Source organism: Leptinotarsa decemlineata, unplaced genomic scaffold (genome assembly GCF_025532065.1).
Source record: "Leptinotarsa decemlineata unplaced genomic scaffold, Ldec_3_MD MMD2_tig00000035_RagTag_RagTag, whole genome shotgun sequence".
NCBI classification, from domain to species: Eukaryota; Metazoa; Arthropoda; class Insecta; order Coleoptera; family Chrysomelidae; genus Leptinotarsa; species Leptinotarsa decemlineata.
Genome location: NW_027412540.1, coordinates 15,930,088 through 15,950,694, shown reverse-complemented (window position 1 = coordinate 15,950,694; position 20,607 = coordinate 15,930,088). Strand labels below are relative to the sequence as shown.

Genomic DNA, 20,607 nt, shown 5'->3' with positions numbered 1-20,607 from the left:
GTCCCCATGCAATGGCTCCATACGTTAACATAGGTCTTATTATTGCAGTGTAGATTCAGGTGACCACATGGGGTGAAAGACCCCATGCGCGTCCCACTGTCCTCCGACATTGCTCATAGGCAACGTATGCTCTTTTTGCTCTACTCTGTAGATGAGAGTTCCATGTTAGCTTCCTGTCGAGGATAGTACCAAGGTATTTTACCTCTTCAGAGAAGTTTACTTTGCTTTTGAAGATTTCGGGAGGTTTTAAGTCCGTTAAACTTCTTTTCCTGGTGAAAAGGACCATCTCAGTCTTCTTGGGATTGATCGACAGTGAGTGTTCCTTACACCATGTTTCTATCAATTTTAGCCCATCCTGCGCTCTATCGCACAGTGTGTTTACAAATTTGCCGGTCTTGTGTAGAATCCGTATTCGAGTTTAGATCTCACTAGCGTAAAATAGAGTACTTTTATGGAATCTATGTTACTAAAAAGATATATGAATGTCGAAGCTCGCTCTGGAGGCCCCAGCACCATAGTAAAAATCAATCAGTAAGTCCATTCCCAATACTTTCATTCATAAATTTACACAGTTCTCGGTGACCTCGAAACGAAGTGCAGCGCCAATTTCGTTCTTTTACTATAGGCGTGCGCTCATATAATAACGAAATATAAGGATATTATAGAAGATTTTGTGGTAAGTTACTTTTAACCACTACAAAAACTAAAAACAATAATAACAACAGCGAATAAACTAAACACAATATCAATTTCCGACCGTTTATTATAACTAATCCGATGCCCGTGATACCGTCGAATCCTTCGATACTACAGCACTGAACGCGTTGGATGAGAATCTCATCCTAAGAGCGGTTGAAGGTTCCCGGCAACTCGGGCGGATCACAGGTTGTATTGTGTACTGTGCCAGCACATCAACAACCGATGAAAATGTTGAATCGTCGAATCACTATTAGAGAAATTGCTGAGGATGTTGGCATATCGGTTGGCTCATGCTAAACAATTTGTTCGGAAACTTTGGACTGAAGCGTTTGGCAGCGAAGTGAATGTTGATCAAAAAACCGTCGCATGAGCATCGCTCAGGAATTGTTGAATGACGTCAACGGCGATCCAGATTTGCTTAAAAGTGTCATAACTGGTGACGAATCATGGGTAAACGGTTTTGACATCGAAACCAAAGTCTAGTTTTCCCAATGAAAGAGCCCAGGAAAGCCAAGACCAAAAAAAGCAGGGCAAGTTCGATCAAATGTTAAGGTTTTGCTTACTGTTTTTTTCGATTACCGTGGCGTAGTGCTTCGGGAGTTCTTGCTGTATCATGTCACGGTATTCACTAGATTTGCCCCTCTGCAAGATTGAAGAGACCCATGAAAGAACGGCGTTTTGCGACGAGATAAAACCTGAATCGCTGAGAGAGCTCATAATTACAGCTCATTGTGCTGTAATTATATTCTGTTCACTTTCCTGTTGTTTTTAACAAATAATCTATATATTAGAATTAGAATTCGTTATCATTTTTAATACAATGTATGTTGTTTTAAAATTCAAATATTTAAACCTTGAGACAATGCAGGTCCGAAACTCCCAACACTCAACAAGTAAGTTTGTACAAACTAGTCAACTAATAATACTTTTACTGCCTGTTTCAAGAACACATCGACGTGTTGTTGGAAATGAGAATTCCTTTTATCTGAATTGCTAAATAGGTCGTTAATATTATGTATCGCTATGTAAAGGAACCATTTAGTTTGTCAAGTTTATACCACATCCTTCACATAAGGGTGAAAATAGTTATTTCGATGTACACGTGTTTGTAGTTCAACAGCCACATTTCCGTCCAGCTAAGAAATAACATATTTTACAATATAGATTTGCATGAATGCATACTAACCGCTATTTGGTTTCTTGTGAAACCTCCAATCAGATCATTGAAAAAAATTAAAGCCAACTTTTTGTATAGATAATTTTCACGGCTCAATAGATCAATGCAAATAATTTTCGAAGGGAAAAAATAACAAAACAAACGCGGTAATGAAAGAAAGAAAAAAATATGCACATTACGGGAAAAATAAATTAAAGCCGATCCAAGGTAGGGAGATGAAATGGAAAAAGTTGAATATTGAAGTTGTAGAAAATATAAAGATCTACTACAACTTTTGTATGAACCATTTTTCCACATAACCCGAAATTTTCCAAGAATAAGTGGAAAAACCGATGATTTCGTATTCGATTTTTTCTTCTACGAAAATAATTTCATGATATTCGGTTAAAACTCATCTTTTTGTGTTTCTATAATAAAATCAAAAAAATCAAAATAATTTATTCGCACCCTCTACATAGCAGCCATCATAGATGTACCTACACGTCAAATACTGTTACATTGAACAAAATATAATAAAATGTCACAAACACTAATAGTACTGAAGAACAGACAAACGTGTAACTCTCACACAACAAATAAATCAAAAATCATCATTTAGGAATTCACTGATAGAGTAATAGGCTTTCGTACACAGAAACGTTTTTAATTCTTTTTCAAAATTTTTATGGTCCAGTTTTTTGAGATGTTGTGGAATTAAATATCCTTATACCTGTGTAGTGTGGAGATCTTTCAAAAGTCTTCAAATTATGCTTTGTAACTGAAAGTGCATCCGCGTTTCTTGTATAGGATATGAATGGTAAGAGTTTTTTGTGAATTCATTAATATGTTGCTGTACATATATTGATAAGTTATATACATAAATACAGGGAAATGTTAGAATATTGTACATTGAAAAAGCGGCTTTACAGCTGTTTCTATTTTTTATATGAAAAAATGAGACGGATAATTCGCTTTTGACACATGAACGCTCTTCCAGAATTTACACAATCCCCCCATAAAATAACATTATATGCCAAATGGGAGTAAATCAATGCATAGTAGGTATCAATAAGAGCCATCTGATTCAACGTAGACTTCAGTTTTACAATTGCATAGAATCCTGAGCTTAATTTTTTGCAAACATACTGTAATTTTTTTTCATAAAATTATGCATTAGGACATATCAGTGTTAAATGAAGTAATCGCAAATGGTTTTAATAAGTATGAAATTTTGCAAAAAAAACCTGCAAAGTTATTTGCTTTTTGAGTAAAAAGTATTAGGTCAAATGGTCAATGGTCTGGGCTAAAAAAATATTACTGCAATATTTTTAAATATATAAAAACATATTTATCAGATATCATTGACATTCGTGATATAGAAAATTCAATAATGAAAAAATGAAGTTATATAGCAAATAGAATAGTTCGAAAAAAATTTATGAATGTCTGCAAAATCTTATAAAAAAAGCGCGTATTATTTTGTCTGTAGAACTTTTAGTGTGCTTATCTCCATAGTTTGAATTTTTTATATCTAATATACTTTTGTTACATCCTATATAAATATAAATTCCACTCGAAAAAGAGAAAACCCAATTCCTGTCCTTTCATTGATCTGGTCTGAATTTCAATTCGATCCAAATTTGAAAGAATCTTGACGTATCAGATTTATAAAAAATACTGTTAATTGATTTATTTTACGAAATCATACCACAATCACCTTGTATTTCAATATTACATTGAGTAGCATTGAATTGTTGAAAATGCTGAACGAGAAATGAATACGTGCAATTAACTAATTAAATGAAATCGCGTGTTTTCATTTTTCCACATTTTCTATCCAATACCGGGCAAGCGAGGCAATGTCATACGAGTCGGTTTTGTCATTCTAACTCAAACGCTTCATTACAGAAGTATAATTTCAAGTCAATGTTTGGTACTTGCGACATTTCAAGTGTATTTCATAGAATTACATTTTTCAGAGTGACTTGATTTCTTTTAAAACTAATAAATACAGTTTATTGTATGATTTTCACTTTGAAGGGTTTTACAAAAACCGCAACACGTGTTTCGCTATACAATAGTCCTCAAGCGTAAACTAAAACTTTTAGTTTAATATGGATTTTCATCAAGTATTGGCCAGTTCTATTATTAATTTCTTTTGCTAGTAGGTAATTTCTTCAGATCATATGCGTAATGGAGTGGTTAACAGAAATTTTTGAGACATAATAAGGAAAGTGTCCATTCCTGAAGTAAAATAACGATTTTAAGATATATCAGAATATATAAAGAATCTACAGAATTTCGCAAATAAATGTTTCTGAGGGTGGTGAATCATAGCAGTAAAAGTGATAAATTTATTACTTTTAATAGGTTTATATGCAAATTCATGAGTTAAGAATAACCTATACATTGTAATTGTATAAGTTCGAAATTTATAGGGTCGTCCTTTTCCATCTCCATGGTGAATGTGATAGAATGGTGAAGAGAATTAATGAAATTCAAGAACTTAGTCAATTGTCTGTTCATTCCAGTAAAACATACCAGGATATATACATCATATATTATCATCAAAAATTTAATATATTCATTAGGTAATGAATTCATACCTTTTCAGGTAGACTCATTCATTAAAAAGTAGGTATACAAATAGGTAATATTTTAGAGTTAGAGTATAGAAAAGTTTTAATTTAGAAGTAACTTTTATTTTATGCTCGAGAAAGCTATTGAATAGAGAAACACGGGTCGCAGTTTTTGTAAAACCCTTTATAGTGAAAGTCATACAATAAAGTGTATTAGTTAGTTTTGACGATTTCAGTCAACACATTTAATGAATTGAGTTAATTAATGAAGATGTAGAATGAAACATTGAATAATATCATATACCATTCCACAATCTTTGTGCACCCAGTGAATAAAATAACTATGATAAAATATAATAGTTTCTATATATTATGTTTTACAATCAAAGAATGTAACGTACGTACTCTCTGATAATAATCTTAATGTCGACGATCTTGTCCCAAGAATAATCTGTTGAATATACTCATTAGATACGATAAAAGAATCAATAAATCATTTGAAATTTTGTCGTTTGCCGAAAAACGAAAATAGCATAAAGTTAAGAGGTTAAATTATCCTTAGTAATAAAATATCATCAAATAACTCTGCGTCAACTAAACAAAAAATATAAAACTTCAAGTTTTGAAGAGGACTGGTTTTTGATGGAAAAAGTATCAGAACTGACCCGTGATCAACAGAAAACCAGAAGTTTATTAGGTAGACTAAAATAACATTATTTCAAGGCCACACTGACGACATGATTTCAAAAATGTAAAAAAAATTATTTTGGTTATAAAATTGTTTATACTTTTCTGTAATGTCCCCCCCCTTTTATTTTTTGAACGGGTCAACTAAAAAAATTGAAATTTGGGATAATGAAATTAATGCATGAATACTTTATTTTGAAGTGAAATTGACAGATGAAACTTTCAAGATGGCGACTGGGCGCCATCTGGGAAAAAAATTAAATGGAAAGGGGGGACTTGTGACACATCATTTTGAAGCTCCTGACGAATACTTCACAACCCTAGAATATGAAGTCAATATCTTCACCTTCTACGAAATGGAGGAACATTTAATAATTTTTTGAAGACAAACACATTATTATCGATATTTGTTTTGTTTTGTTTTAATATCGTTTAATGTCTTAAGAACTAACATCTTGTTGACAAACACTTTGTAACTCTAATGCGTGTTACCATACGATAGATGCAATATATGAAATAGGGAATAAGCTTTTTTCCATTGGCAGGTACTTATTAAACACTAAGTTACAATGTAAATAATACTAAGTTCAGATCATAGATGAGGGAGAGAGTATCTTATAAATATGTATAAATTAAGTTTTTATGTATAAATAAAATTGTCTTAAAAAATTAAAACTGTAAGATAAAATTAAATTAAAATTAAAATAAGATTAAAATTAGAGTTACACTTGTATAGATAAAATTAATATTGTATAAATAAAATTAATGTTGTATAAATAAAGTTGTCAATAGAATTAAAATTTGTATAAATAAAATTATTTCGTCATGAGTTTAGTTAATCATCGTAATATTCTGTCAAGTTATAATAAACCTTGTCGATGAGATGATTTTTCAGGTTTTTCCTGAATATTTCATAACTTTCAGATACTCTTATGGACAAAGGTACCTTGTTGAATATTTTTAAACCATTGTAAATAACAGAATTTTTTATTAAAGTCGAGTTTGGTTTTGTAGTTCTAAGCTGATCAACCTGTCGTGTATCATATGCTATGTTACCTTCAGTATATTTGAACTGGTTTTTGTATATTAGGCTTGCTGTTTCTAGAATGAATATCGACGTCAGGGTTAATATTTTAGTCTTTTTGAATAACGGCCTACAAGATTCTGTCCATTGGGCTTTGCAAATGTATCTAACTGCCCTTTTTTGTATTACAAAGATAGAATCGAATAACTGGGATGTGCATGCTCCCCAGAACGCTATTCCGTATCTCAAATGTGCATCTACCAATGCATAGTATGCACATTTGGCCGCCTGGAATCCCAATTCATTTGAAACCACTCTGAGAGCATAACATCCTGAGGCAATTTTTTTTTTAAGGTTTGTTATGTGGTCCTCAAATTTTAGTCTACCATCTATTTGAAGCCCCAAGAATTTCGTAGATGGGTTATCTTCAATCATGGTTTCCCCTAGAAATAGTTCTGCTAGGGTACACTTGAAAGTGACTACTTTGGTTTTTTTTGTGTTGAATGCTAAAAGATTATCATCACACCACTGTTTTACTGTCTTGAGATCACCCTCCACGTTGCTCTGCAGGGTGTTTATATTCTTTTCATGCCACAGAATTGTGGTGTCGTCGGCAAACATTGTGAACCTTCCCTTGATATTTATGTATGCCAGATCATTTATGTAGAGGAGGAAAAGGATAGGGCCCAAGATTGATCCTTGGGGTACTCCACACTTGATATCTAGTATAGAAGAGTGTGTCGATGTCCTGACAAATTGACTTCTTCCTGCTAGATAAGAGCACATCCAATTATATTCCATGCCTTTAAATCCATAATGATGAAGCTTCTGTAGCAGTATTCCATGATTGACGCAGTCAAAAGCTTTCGACAAATCACAGAATACCGCAACCAGAGCTTCCCCATCATTTATGTTTTTATAGGCCATTTCTAAAAAATTAAAAATCGCATCATTTGTGCCCTTTTTTTGTTGAAAACCAAATTGATGATCACTAATTATTTTGTTGGCCTCTAAAAATTCTATTATTCTATACTTGACTAATTTTTCAATTATTTTGGCCAGGGTAGGAATTAAACAAATTGGTCTCAAATTACTTGGGTCTCTTTGATCTCCTCCTTTGGATAGCGGTATGACTACCGCCGTTTTGAGAAAATGAGGGAAATTTCCTGTTGAAAATGAGTGATTTATAAGAGTGGCTAAGACCTCCAAAGCGTTGCCAGGTAAATTTTCAAAAATTTTTATCGATTGACAGTCTATCCCTGACGTTTTTTTATTTTTGAAACTTCTAATTGTTAGTTTGATCTCCTCAGCATTTGTTACATAGAAGTGAAATGATTCTTCAACCTGAATGTTTTGGAGATATGTTGAGGGATCGCGGGATTGCTCAAGTGGTGCTGTTATCTTTTCTGCTATAGTGCAGTAGTAGTGGTTAATTACGTTGGGATCTAGCTTTATTTCTGTATTTTCTTTGTTTTGTTTGCCTCTCAACTGGTTAACAATCTTCCAGGTTTCTTTTGATTTGTTATCAGCGTCATTGATTCTAGAGTGATAATAGTTATTTTTTGCTCTTCTGATAATAGTCCTATATAGTTTTCGGTAGTTGTTATAATAGTCCTCAAAAAAAACGTTGTTCAAATATTTTCTGATGTAATGGAGGGTGCGCATATTTTTAGCAGAAACTCTAATTCCTTTTGTGGTCCAGGGTTTCCTTTTTTTAATTTTAATTTTTTGTTTAGGGAAACATGTTTCGAAAAGGCTGGTCATGTTTGAATAAAAACTTTGGAATGGATCTGCTGCTGATAAGGTATTATTCCAGTCAAAATTTGCACAAAAAGTATTGAATTTTTGAAAGTTACCCCTGCTATATATTCGACCAATTTTTGTTTTGTTTTCTTTCCTTCAATATCAATTTGTACAGTGCAATATATCGTCTCATGGTCAGATAAGTTGTTTGCATTTACATTACATAATATTTTAGTTTCGTCGAAAGTAGTGCAAAAGTAATCTATTAAGGTTGAAGAATACTGTGAAATTCTGGTCGGCGCGTTTACATGCATCACAAGATTAAAATTTATAAGTAGGTTATTAAGCCTCTGAGTGTCAGCACTATTCTGATCCTCGAAGTTAATATTCAAATCTCCCGTCAGTATGATCTGAGAATTAATAGGTACTTTCGTAAGAAGACCTTCTAATTTATGTAGAAAAGCATTTACATCCGAAGCAGGAGCTCTGTATAAGCAAATCAAAAATGTATTTATTGTTATTATGTGAAGCATTGTAAATTCAAAAACTTTTTCTTCAATGAGTTGGTTATATTTATCTATACTTCTGATTGTAAAGTTCTCAAATAGAGAATCGTGAACAAGGATAGCTGTGCCTCCATGTAAATACTCACTTCTACAAAACATAGACATCGCCCTGTAACAAGGTAGAGGTAGCGGTTCTGTCTTTTTAGCCAGTGTTCGGTTAATGAAAGAAAATTTGGATATTCGAGTTCTTCCAACAATAATGTGAGTTCATCTATTTTATTACGAACAGATTGAATATTCAAAGTGAAAAAGGTTAAGTACTTTTCGTGACATTTTGCTTTCTGGCTAAAAAAGACGAATGCGTCAAATGTGCCTTTATTTGGAGGTCCGATCTGCTTCTCTCTTCAGAGTAACTTGAAGTTTTGTTTTGTGTTTTTTCCTCATCATAATTATTATTGTTTCGATAGTGCCCGTCTTGTTTCGTGGGGTTGTCAACATTGTCGTGAGCTGGAGAAGGTGTTGATGGTCGTATAGACTCAGCGGTTATCTTGCATGTTGTGGTGTTATCATCCGCGCATTTGAGAAGGGCCTTAGAAAGAAAATGTTTTCCAATGTTGTTTATTGTTCCATTTCTATGATAGTTAGTCCACTTCAGTATTGAGTTTATGTCCATAACATGTGTTAGATTCAAGTTTCTTATATGTAGTGCCTTGATGAATGATATATTTTCTTGGTATATCTCTTGGGTCCTCCTGGGTCCATATCGTTGATATTGCTTCAGTATGACTACAGTGTTGGTGTTATTGAGACTCACGATAAATTCGTCAATCAATCCAGCGTAGGGTTTACTAGGCCAAAGGCATACAATGTCCTGTCTTGTGAATTTCTTTGCGTTGCTTAGAGCTGTGTTTACAAGCTCTACGTCAGGGGCATTTGGTTTAATAATGACTTCAACACAGTGTTCTGTGGATTGTTTTAGGAGAAACCTCCCCAAGTCTCTACCATTTGTTCCCGTAACCACCAGCATTTTTGGCCTTGTCTCTCTTTCCAATATTGGCTTTTTAATGTTTGTTCCTATGGTTTCAGCTTTAGGCTTTGCTCCTGGTAGGTATGATAGCGTTTGGATCTGTTTGTCACTTGTTTGATTGCTGGTTTGAACATTTGCATCATTTTTGTTGCTGGGGAAATTGGTTGAGTTGTTACTGAGGTTGGAATTGTTTTTACTTCGCTTTAGTACAGATTCATTTGAGGTCGTTGGGTTTGAGATTTCCACCATATTTTGTAGTTTACAGTTCTTTTTCATATCTTTGTTTTCGGCATGTAGGCTGCATGCTTCCTTTCTTAATTCTGTTATTTCCTTGAGATTGGCTTCTCTCTCCCGTGAGAGACATTCTATGGAAGTCATCATATTATTTTTGATCTGAAAGAATTCTTCAATTTCCATTTGCAAATCGGCTATTTGTCTCGTCATTTTATCCACATCTTCTTGAAGTCTTTTACTTTCTCGTACAGTCATCAGATTTTCATGATTCAATTCCGCGAGGACGCAGTCTTTTTCCTTTAGTCTCTTTATTAGATCCTCTTCCACACTTATTGCTTCGTCATGAAAATCTGTAGAGGCTCGTTTTAATTTCTGAATGTGATTTTCTTTTTCTCTATTATCGTGTTTTAATTTGTTTAGCTCTTCCGATAAGTTGTTCATACTTTCCTCCGCCTCTAATCCCATCATCTCAATTTTAGCATCTCTTTCTTCTACATCTCGTTTTAAATTTTTAATAGCCTCCTCCATAGTACTAATCCGTTCTTCCTCTGCTTTGTTCTTTTTTACGCATTCTTTCGAGCAGAGTAATTTCGAACCTTCGATTAATATATATTTTTTTGTCCGGTCGACACAGCTGGAGTGGAACATATTAAAACACTGGATACAGCAAACATTTTGACACTCTTTGTTCTTGCAACATTTGAAGTTTGATGTCATTGTGAACCGGCCCTAATCCTCTAAGTATTGAAACACTTCCGTGTTTAAGCTTTGCCTATAATCACCGTACTAATGAGTTTATCACAGGCAAAAAGTCCGAACTGTTTTTAAGTCACTGATAATTTTTTATGATTTATCGTTAAAATTTGTAGCTTTTGCTTAGATGCACTTTAGGTTACAAATAGCGTTTTTATATGAGAGGTCCGCACTAAGAAGACAATTAATGGTTGCGGGAGCACTAAGTGAAGACACCATGCAAAAATCGCAATTTCTGGCAATCTTTAGACAACAGGAATATTCCAAAATACGGAGAACATAAGACTACACGTCTACACTTCATAGTTAATGAATATTTCTAGAAATATTCCTTTTTATCTGCCATATGGCAATTCCAACAACCCGATAAGTTTTGTTAAGTTATTTTTTGTTTATAAAAACGACAAAAAAATGTCAGTACATCAGTACATCATTGTTCAGTTAGAATATTCTCATTTAGTTTTCGGTTTAACCAGTAGAAAAGTACCACGTCAACAAACTCTAAAATGGTCAATTCTCGTCCATTGGAAGAAAAAATTGAAGTGATTTTTATTTATGGTGCGAGAACTGAAGGATTTTCAATAAACACAATGGAGCACCACCACATTACTCCAGACAAGTAAGAGACTATTTGGATACTACTTTTCCCGGTCGTTGGATTAGCCGTCGAGGTCCTACAGAACGGCCAGCTTGCTCGCCAGATTTGACACCTTCGGACTTTTTTTATGGGGCTATTTGAAGCAAAAGGTGTACGAAACTGAACCTGCTTCAATATTGGATATACGGCAGAGAATAATAAATATTTGCAGAGACATTGACGTTACTGTGTTCGAAAATGTTCGGCGTGAAATATCATATGTCAAGAAGTTCAAGGCAACCATTTCGAGCATCTTCTGAACTGATCTCAAGCTTATTACCACATATTATGTAGTTGAATGTCATTGTATTCAGGCAATTATTAAAAGTTCCGCCATTTTGTAGTAGTTGAAGATATTGACATTATATTCTAGGGTTGTGAAGCATTTGTAAGGAGCTTCAAAAATATGTGTCACAAGACCCTCTTTTACATTTAATTTTTTTCCCAGTCGCCATCTTCAAAGTTTCATCTGTCAATTTCACTTCAAAATAAAGTATTCATGCATTTATTTCATTATCACAAATTTCAATTTTTTGAGTTGACCCGTTCAAAAAATAAAAGGGGGGGACATTAAAGAAATGTACTGTATATTATGCGTCATCCGAAAGACGTTTGCATTGCATCGCTGTTGATGAAAATACGTATTTTTTTTCAATTTGGGAAATATAATTTATAATAATAGTAGAAATTGAAAAAAACGGTTGATGGTCAAAATTATCAGTGATAATAAATATAACTTATCGTTAAAGTCCAAAGTGAAGAATTAAAGAAAAATGGTAAATACTAAATCACTAATTCATATATTATGTTGGTCTTCTTATTCAATATAATATTTCGTGGTATATATGTTTTGGTATACCTAAGCTTTGGTTAAGTACTGCTTTTCCCATTCTCCAAAAGGCAATAATTTTACCATTTTTTATGATTTTCATAGGCTTTTATTCACCATACTCAAGATTTCCAAACTTATCGCCCCAAAGGAAACAAACAAACAATATTTCAATGCTGAGCATCATTTTCCAAACTAACGTTTCTTTTACGTATACAGAAAAAAATGTTTACCGGGTAAGCAGATCAGATTTCAGATATCAGATTTATTCATCTTCAAAAACATTTACATCACAATTTCAATACAATATTACCTTTTCAAAGCAGAAATAGTCACCTAAGCGCAGTATGGCTTGGTTTGTGCTCTATTCCTACTTCGTCATGGTATACATATTAGTTTTTATATAAGTTTTCCGACAGATCACAACAATACATTTGTGTTAATATTTAGACAGTTGATGATTAGTGTCTACAGGTTGACATATATTATTGGAGATTGGATACTTCGTTAGTAGTTATTTGTTTCGAAAAACTGAAGGGAAGACAAGTATTTACATGTTTTGCAATGAGTATATCACTAAGGAACTATTTGTTTCAATAAATTTCTTAACGAGCATTTTGTAATTTCTAAAAATTCGTGTTTGCTTTATATCTAGAGGTATTGCATTATATAGCTTGGGTCCAAAGTAAAAAAGTGTTCTTTGGGTATGGCTTTTTCTGAATAGAGGTATATTAATATTTTGATTCTCAACATTTCTTGTGTTTTTTGTCTTATTGATGCTGAACGAAGACAGGTTGGAATACATCCAGATGAGACAGTGATAGGCATATAAACTTCTGATATTCAATAATTTGGTATCATTGTACAACTGCTTTGTATCGAATCGTCTATGTTTCTTGAATATTATTTTAATAATTGTATTTTGAGTGACTTGTACGTTGCCCAATATATTAGTAAACATTCCGCCCCATGCTGCTATGCAGTATCTTATGATTGATTCTGCTAGAGATTTATATATCAGCATCAGGTTTGATCTTGACAGAATATCTCTCAGGCTATATATTTTGTGAGTAAGTTGTCTAAGTCTTTTCACAACAAATGAAGCATGTACATCCCATCTCAGATGCTGATCCAAGAATAAACCGAGATATTTGAATTGGGATACTTTTTCTATGTTTGGACATTTACAGAGTACTTTGTCACAATTTGACACGTGGATGCTTAGTTTCTGATTATCTGGCTGATTACTGCTTATAAGAGAAAAAGTCATAAACTTTGTTTTCGAGATGTTTAAACTAAGAAGATTATCGCTTAACCAGGTTTGTAAACTATTTAAGCCTTCTTCTGTATCTCTGTAAACATCTTTCCATGTTTTGCCTCTATACACAAGAACCTTCAATCGTATAAAATCTGGAAAAACACAAAAACTCAACTCTTCGCGAATGAAGCCGCGGGCAACACCTAGCAAAATTGCACCGAGTAATTGAGCAGTGGGAGACAATTATGCACCAACCGCAGAGAAAATATACATTTGAAATTTACAAGCATTTGTGTGGTCGTAACGTTGAGAAACAGTCAAACGAAGACGCTGAATAATCCCAAAAAAATAACGGGCGAGTGTTTTTTGTGTGAATAAAAAACCTGAGCGCACCCACTCGTTCAGAAAACGAAAGTAACAAGAATAAAAAAAAACATGAAAATTTTTGCAGAGGCATTTGGATTATCAATTTTCCAGTGAATATGTCAATCGCAAAATTATAAATATTCAAGTCATCAAACTTCTGGACTTCTGACCTAGCCGTCGTTATCTCTGTTAACAAATCATTACCTGTGAACGAAACCGAGTATATAGTTTCTTCACCCCAGAGAGTTGTATGCTATCAAAAAATGTGAGTATCCTCGAAGCCTAAACAAACATAAACCGTCTGCGATACAGAGATGTATGTATGTCGACCAAAGAATATAGAAGACTGTAAACTCAGCGGCGGATATAAAACGTAGCCATGGGAAGTATCTTTTCTCTTCGATTTTAATGCAAGTCAACTACAACAAAAAAGTGTTGTGCAGTTAATTTCCAATGTTCAGTATCAATCTATTATTTCAAAATGATTTTAGTGAGAACCCAAAGCAAGATGTCATTACAATATCGGGAAAGTTGGTATATAAGAAATTGTGTTAGAATGGAGATATTCGACTTCTCGAGACCTGGGAAAAAAGGAACATATGTTCTTCCTTGTTATCTAGTAAACTAACAATTTTTACGGAAAGAGTTGAAATTCAAAATAAGATTATTGAAAATACATAAATATAAACTCACTTGGGATCTTGTGTAATTTAAAATTCGATTTGTTTGAATAAAAACTGTTAAAATCCTGACTAACATGGTTATAACATGATCATTCATTATGAATCATACTTAAATTTGGTAATTTTTTAGTTAACTTTTGAATTCTGCAAAGTTCATAAAGAGTACAGTGACAGAAAGCAATGACAAACAAGTTAATATAAATTCTTCCAAATGACTTAGTATAACCACCAGTTTGATCTTCCTCTTGAAGATGATCACTTGGTGATCAAAACACGTGTCGAGGTGTTAAAATAACGATTTGGTGTTCATAACCATTCATAACTAATTAAAACAATGTACGAGGGAGGTCTCAGAAGTACCCGTCCCAACAAAGAAAACACAAACATTTTGAAAAAAAATGTATTCATTTCTCAACATGATCTCCTTGCAGCTCTATACACTTTTCCCAACGATGTTGAATAAGTTTGATACCGTTTCTATGATAACAAATGTCTTGCTCCTCAAAATAGCCATTAACTGCTGACATCACTTTTTCATCGTTGGAAAATCTTTGACTACTGAGTCAAAGGGAAGAGAAGATGATCCGAGGGGGCTAAATCTGTCGAATAGGGTTCATGAGGTAGTAATTCAAACTTCAATTCGTTAATTTGGGCCATTGCGATAATCGATTTGTGGGCTGATGCATTGTCTTGATGGAACAACATTTTTTTCTTAGCCAAATGCGGCCGTTTATGCTTGATTTCTTAACTCAATCACTGCGATGAGTTCGCATAAAACTCGCCGTTGATAGTTTCACCTTTTTTAAGATAGTCAATGGGAATTATCCTACGCGCATGGCAAATAACAGATGCCATGACCTTGCCTACAAATGAAACGGTCTTCGCCTTCTTTGGAGCCGGTTCTCCCTTCTGAGTAACTGTTTTGATTATTCTTCTGTCTCGGGTCGGGCTGAGACCTTTCAAATAACAAATTTTCACCACTTTCACAAATTCACCGAAAACTTTCCCTATTGATGGCTGCCAAACAAATACTAAACATCGCAGCATTTTCAAACAGCTACCGCCATCTCTAGGTCAAGCCAGGTACTTCTGAGACCACTCTCGTATAGTAAATAGTATTCATAGCAGATTGGTCAATGAATGACTTCTAACAAGAGGAATTAGCATCTGTAATATAATACAAAAGATGACATTTCTGATATGGAGACATATCATGAAAACGTAAATTGAAAAAATGTAACCCGATCAGGATTCGAAACCGGCTCTCCTGTTCTCTAGACAGGCTATCGGAGCCACCAAGCAGAATAACGACCAATTCATATCTTCAATTCAGTCTCTCCTAGTGCGATGAAAATGAAACTTGTTGATTGTGATGAATTCAACAACTAAACTTCATGCATTTGAAGAAACCTCAATGTATGAAATGCCGTGAGGCAGGCGGAAGAGTTTATAAAGAAACCATCGCCCAAATTCACGGAAGACCTGGTAAACTACAACTGTAAGGGTAGTGGAGGGTCTAGTAATGGGGCATAGCCGACTCAGGAAACCTATGAGCAACATGGGTCTGACAGAAGAAATCCAATGCAGGTTCTGTCAAGAAGAGGAAGAAACCGCACTGCATGTGCTCCGTGATTGCGAAGCGATAGCAAGGCTGAGACACGCAAGATGCGGGAAAGAGAAACCAGAGGCTGCCAGCTATATGAAGGGGCCAGTGTCAAGGCTATGGAGTCTCATCAAAGAGATCAAGCTAGACAATGAGATCTAACAACCAAGGAGCACCACAATAGATCTGAAAAGGTCGCATCTAATCTATCTAATGAAATGCGGTCATTCTGCTCATGGTGGCTCTGATAGTATAGGTGGTTAATGCGTCTGTTTAAAGAACATAAGAGCTGAGTTCGTAACCATCCATGTGAATCCATTCATATGTCTGTATACCGCAGGTTCAATCTTTCGAAATAATTTTCTTTATAGAAAATATTGAATGCACTGCAAATCCTTCAGATATGCTTATTCCACAAAAGCCTTACATCTACCATCCATACTTGAGATCTTGGTATGAGTATTTGGATTATATCGCAAACCATTCTATGTTTGTGTGTTTTGTTGGCACTAATCTAATTCCAGTCTGGGTTATTACCCCCAAAAGTTTTTCTTTATATTTGCTCGATAACACAACATCGAGTAGATGGAGCGAAAACTTTTAGTGAGAATGGCCACCTATTAGAGATTCTGGTTTCAAAAAGTATCTACAATTCAACTGAAATGTTCTGAACCCACAAAAATCACATTTTTCAATCAGCAGAAATCCTCGACGCGGATTTCACCAACCAAGATGGCATCTTCAGAAGATGTTCGTTAGTACCTAAGTAATAAAAGTTGTAACCCTCTAGGTTTTAGTTCTGTGACAAATAGATATCCAGTTTTCAAGTATAATTTGATTTATTAACAGTCTCAAACGAAGTTTAGGCTTTCTGTTTCCCAAGATCTACAACTGGACACATTTTTCTGTTGATACTCATGCCAAATGTTGCACCATCGAACATCTGGTACAAAAATATATGAGGAATACCAAATAAAAGCATTCGTTCATTTTGAAAACAGAAGCAAGTTGTACATGAGGTCACTATTAACAGTAGAAATAAAAGAGCAATTAGTTTTGTTCTCGTAATTTTTTTTTCATATATATATAGGGATTTTGAAAAGTCGGATATCTCTAGTGTAAGTGAAAATTCGTGAGTTTTTTGGAAAACCTTCCTCAATAATTTCAAATATTAACTCGCGCTGTATACTTGTATAAAATATTTCTTTATGTGAGACGTTGAGATAACTTTTTCATCGAACCGATACAAACAGACAAAATTATTCACAAAATTTTACACATTTATATACCGTTTTTTTTTCTGCCGGCGCTGCTGTACCAGTTTCGAGAACCCCTATTTCTATTTACTTTTTACACATAAAACGGTTAATATGACGCCCTGTACCGGAACAGATAACATTCCATATCAAGCACACAAACACAAGAGGAGATTAGAAATGGTTGTGTAAACACGAGATCATTTTGTAGCGCTTAAGTCAAACGACTGTTTATATTAGAACAGAGTTGAATTTAGGTATTTGTATTTTAAAGTTTTAACTTTCAACTTCCCTGTTTCAATTTCAAAGGTGAATACTTTCTGATGAAGAAACTCGAATGATATCATTAAATTACCTTTGAACAAATACTAGTTCTATTCTTACATATTTTTTACTAACAAAACAGAAGGAATTCACCCAACAGCCATTAGTTCATCGGCACTAAATTATAAGGAAGTCGTTCTTTCTTTCTCGTTTTGTATATGGTACTTCAAACGGAAATGAAATAGGTAAGTGATGCAATGAAGTCGCTGAACAATTCGAAGGCCAAAAAAACTTCAAAATTCGACATTTTTGTTTCAATCCTAGAATACGTAATGTTCGTAATGTTAAATCTAAATACCAAAACAAGAAAAAACAGTTATAGAACTTGTCAAATCAATATATCAACTCGTGTAACAAAATTGTAACTGATCGTTGTCTGTAAATGGAAGACAGTATAGACATACCTACACTACAGTATAGACACGAATTTAAATAAAATGTTACCGAACGTCGGCAGTTTCTTTATATGGCACGGGCGGCGTGGTATAATTTTTTTGTCTAATGATTATTTTCTTGTGGGAGGTTTTATATGGTATAAACTAGTTAATTTATCAGAACCGGACATTAGCCTTTTATTTAGCTGTTCGGATTTTGAGTTCGTATATACTATAAAGTTTGTTTCTTTAAATTCATCACTGAAATGGAGGTAAATAAGTCAAAAAAGTTACCAAATAAATGACCAGCAACAACGGTTAAAAGGAATTAGGTATCGATAGACCAAGTCTATCCCACTTCAAGAAACTATAATGAGCGTAATAGGACATTGAAATTTTAGTCGACCCACGAATAATATCGTTCCTTAAAAAAAAGACTTGAACGTAGCTTACAGAACGAATAATAATTCAAGCAAATTGTTTAAAAACAATAAAGACAATACTTCAGTGTCGGTTAGATCAGGAGTATATAAGTTGACTTGCGGTTCTTGCTCAAAACCCAACAGTCAAAAAGTCTGCACCATATGGGAAACTTTTTTATTATCCATTTTTCAGAAAATTTTGATCAAGAGTAAACTATATTTATTTCACACATTATTAAAAAAGTGTATTTAGAAAAGTTATTTAAATTTGAAAACAATATTCAGATTTGAAATCACAGCCACCTACATAACAAAACAAAAAAATCTTTTTTTTATGGTTTTAGCCTCTTAAAGAGTACTAATATCCCTTAGGCACCTCCCTCACATTAGTATAATAATAATATTTCAATGAGAAATTCAGTCCAATTTATTATTAGAACTAGTATACCGAGGTATGTTGAGAATGGTTTGAATTTTTACTAGTTTTTTTTTGTGCAAAATTGATATTTCACTCTGTATGTATGTCCATAATAATCATCAGTATGATTTATTGACAAGAAATAATTGACTAAAGTAATTAATGCTAAACAATTAAGTATTACAAATCTGTTACTTTAAGGCCACTAATCATAGTGTTACCTCAAAGGGTAGTCCTAATTCACATATGTATTAAACATAAATAAAAACCAAATTACAAAAACTTTCAGAAACCTGAATAATCAATCACTAAATCCCTAAATTTCCACATGTCTTCCTTCCATCGCTAACCATTTTATTGTTCGTGCACAAAATTTTTTGTTGACATTTTCTTATTCCTAATAACATTTTTGAATCCATTGATATTTTGAAATGGTCTTTCAGCATACACTTTTCCTTAAAAAAAGTATTTTTTTCCAAACGAAAGTTTGTACTTATTAGAACAGTACATATTAACGTTTATCGTATTTGAATTAGACATAATTTCATTCTACACATTGAAAATTCGTCTATGAATTGCTAAAATCGCATTACCTTTGACTTTTTGACATTTTAAGAAGTAAACAATCGTGAAATTTAATACCTAAGTAGAGATTTGCCCGTATAAATTCATTCACAATGCTGAGTGCAAATGACAAAATTGAAATAATTCTAATTCACGGTGAAAATAGAACAAATATAGAAACAGGAGAAATATTTAATCCGCGTAATATTGTCATTGAATCATACTGATAGTTATTATGGACACAGAGTGAAATATAAATTTTGCACCAAAAAACTAGTAAAAATTTAAAACATTTTCAACAAACATCGATATATTAGCTCGAATATTGAATTGGACTAAATTTCGTATTGAAGTAGTATTATAATAATATGAGGGAGGCGCCTAAGGTGTATATGAGGCACCTTTATGAGGCAAGAACCATAAAAAATGGATTTTTTTTTGTAACGTAGGTGGGTGTGATTTCAAATCTGAATATTGTTTTCAAATTTAAACTTTTCTAAATAAACTTTTTTGTTAATGTCGAAAAAAAGGGTAGTTTACTTCTGATCAAAATTTGTACTTTTTTGTTTTTCCATGAATACCGTTCGGAAATTTTGAATGTTGACAACTCGAATCCAAGTTTCCCGCAATGCACCAATTTTTATCAAGAATAAAATTTTCTTACAAATGGATAATGGAAAAAAAAGGTTTTTAAACAAAAACATTTGGAATGCTTGTAAATTGATAGATTTGAGTGTTTTCAAAATTTACTGAATGATCTAATGTGACACGCCATATAATAAAAGATTTCAACTGAACTGAACTACAGTGTCACATTTTTAACAGGTTCAACTTGACAAATCTGGAGACTACATTTTTCTAAAAGTATTTTATTTAGAGAAGGATGTTATTGTGAAATAAATAAACCGTTCTTGCTTCATTCATGCTAGTTCACGTCATGAGATATATGCAGGTTAAATAATTTGAAAAATTGTCTCTAGTAGTTTTTGTATCATTTGAAAAAGATCATTATACAGAATATACAAGTGTGACACACTCAAGCCGAAGATATCCCTGTATTTCAGTACCTTCATGGGCCGCACTATTCGTAATACATAACCCGAGTGACAGCGTCAAACCCAGCCTTCTGCGATTCCGCGAAAAGGGCAAATTCTCGATATTTCACTTGGCGTTGACGATCTCGAAATAAGAAGGTCTACGCATACCAAAAATCAAATATCTGCTTTCAAAAATGACTAAAATACAAAGGTGTCTTCATCTTAAGTGTGTACTGTATTTACGAGATGAGAAAAAAATGAATGAACAGTTGAACATTATTGGGAAATTGTATTGTATATACATTCAATTTCTTTGTCAACACAAATTATATTTTTTAAAGTAACTCAATATCTCAAAATTAACCTAATCTGAAGATAAAAAAGAGCAAATAAAAATATGACGAAATGATAATTTACCATAATGGATC

The 20,607-nt window shown here is 33.4% G+C and overlaps 1 protein-coding gene across 1 annotated transcript in view; it reads right to left on the bottom strand.

Moving 5' to 3' along the window:
* Positions 1 to 20,607, bottom strand: part of Gmap (Golgi microtubule-associated protein) — a 110,475-nt gene that overhangs the window by 21,937 nt on the left and 67,931 nt on the right.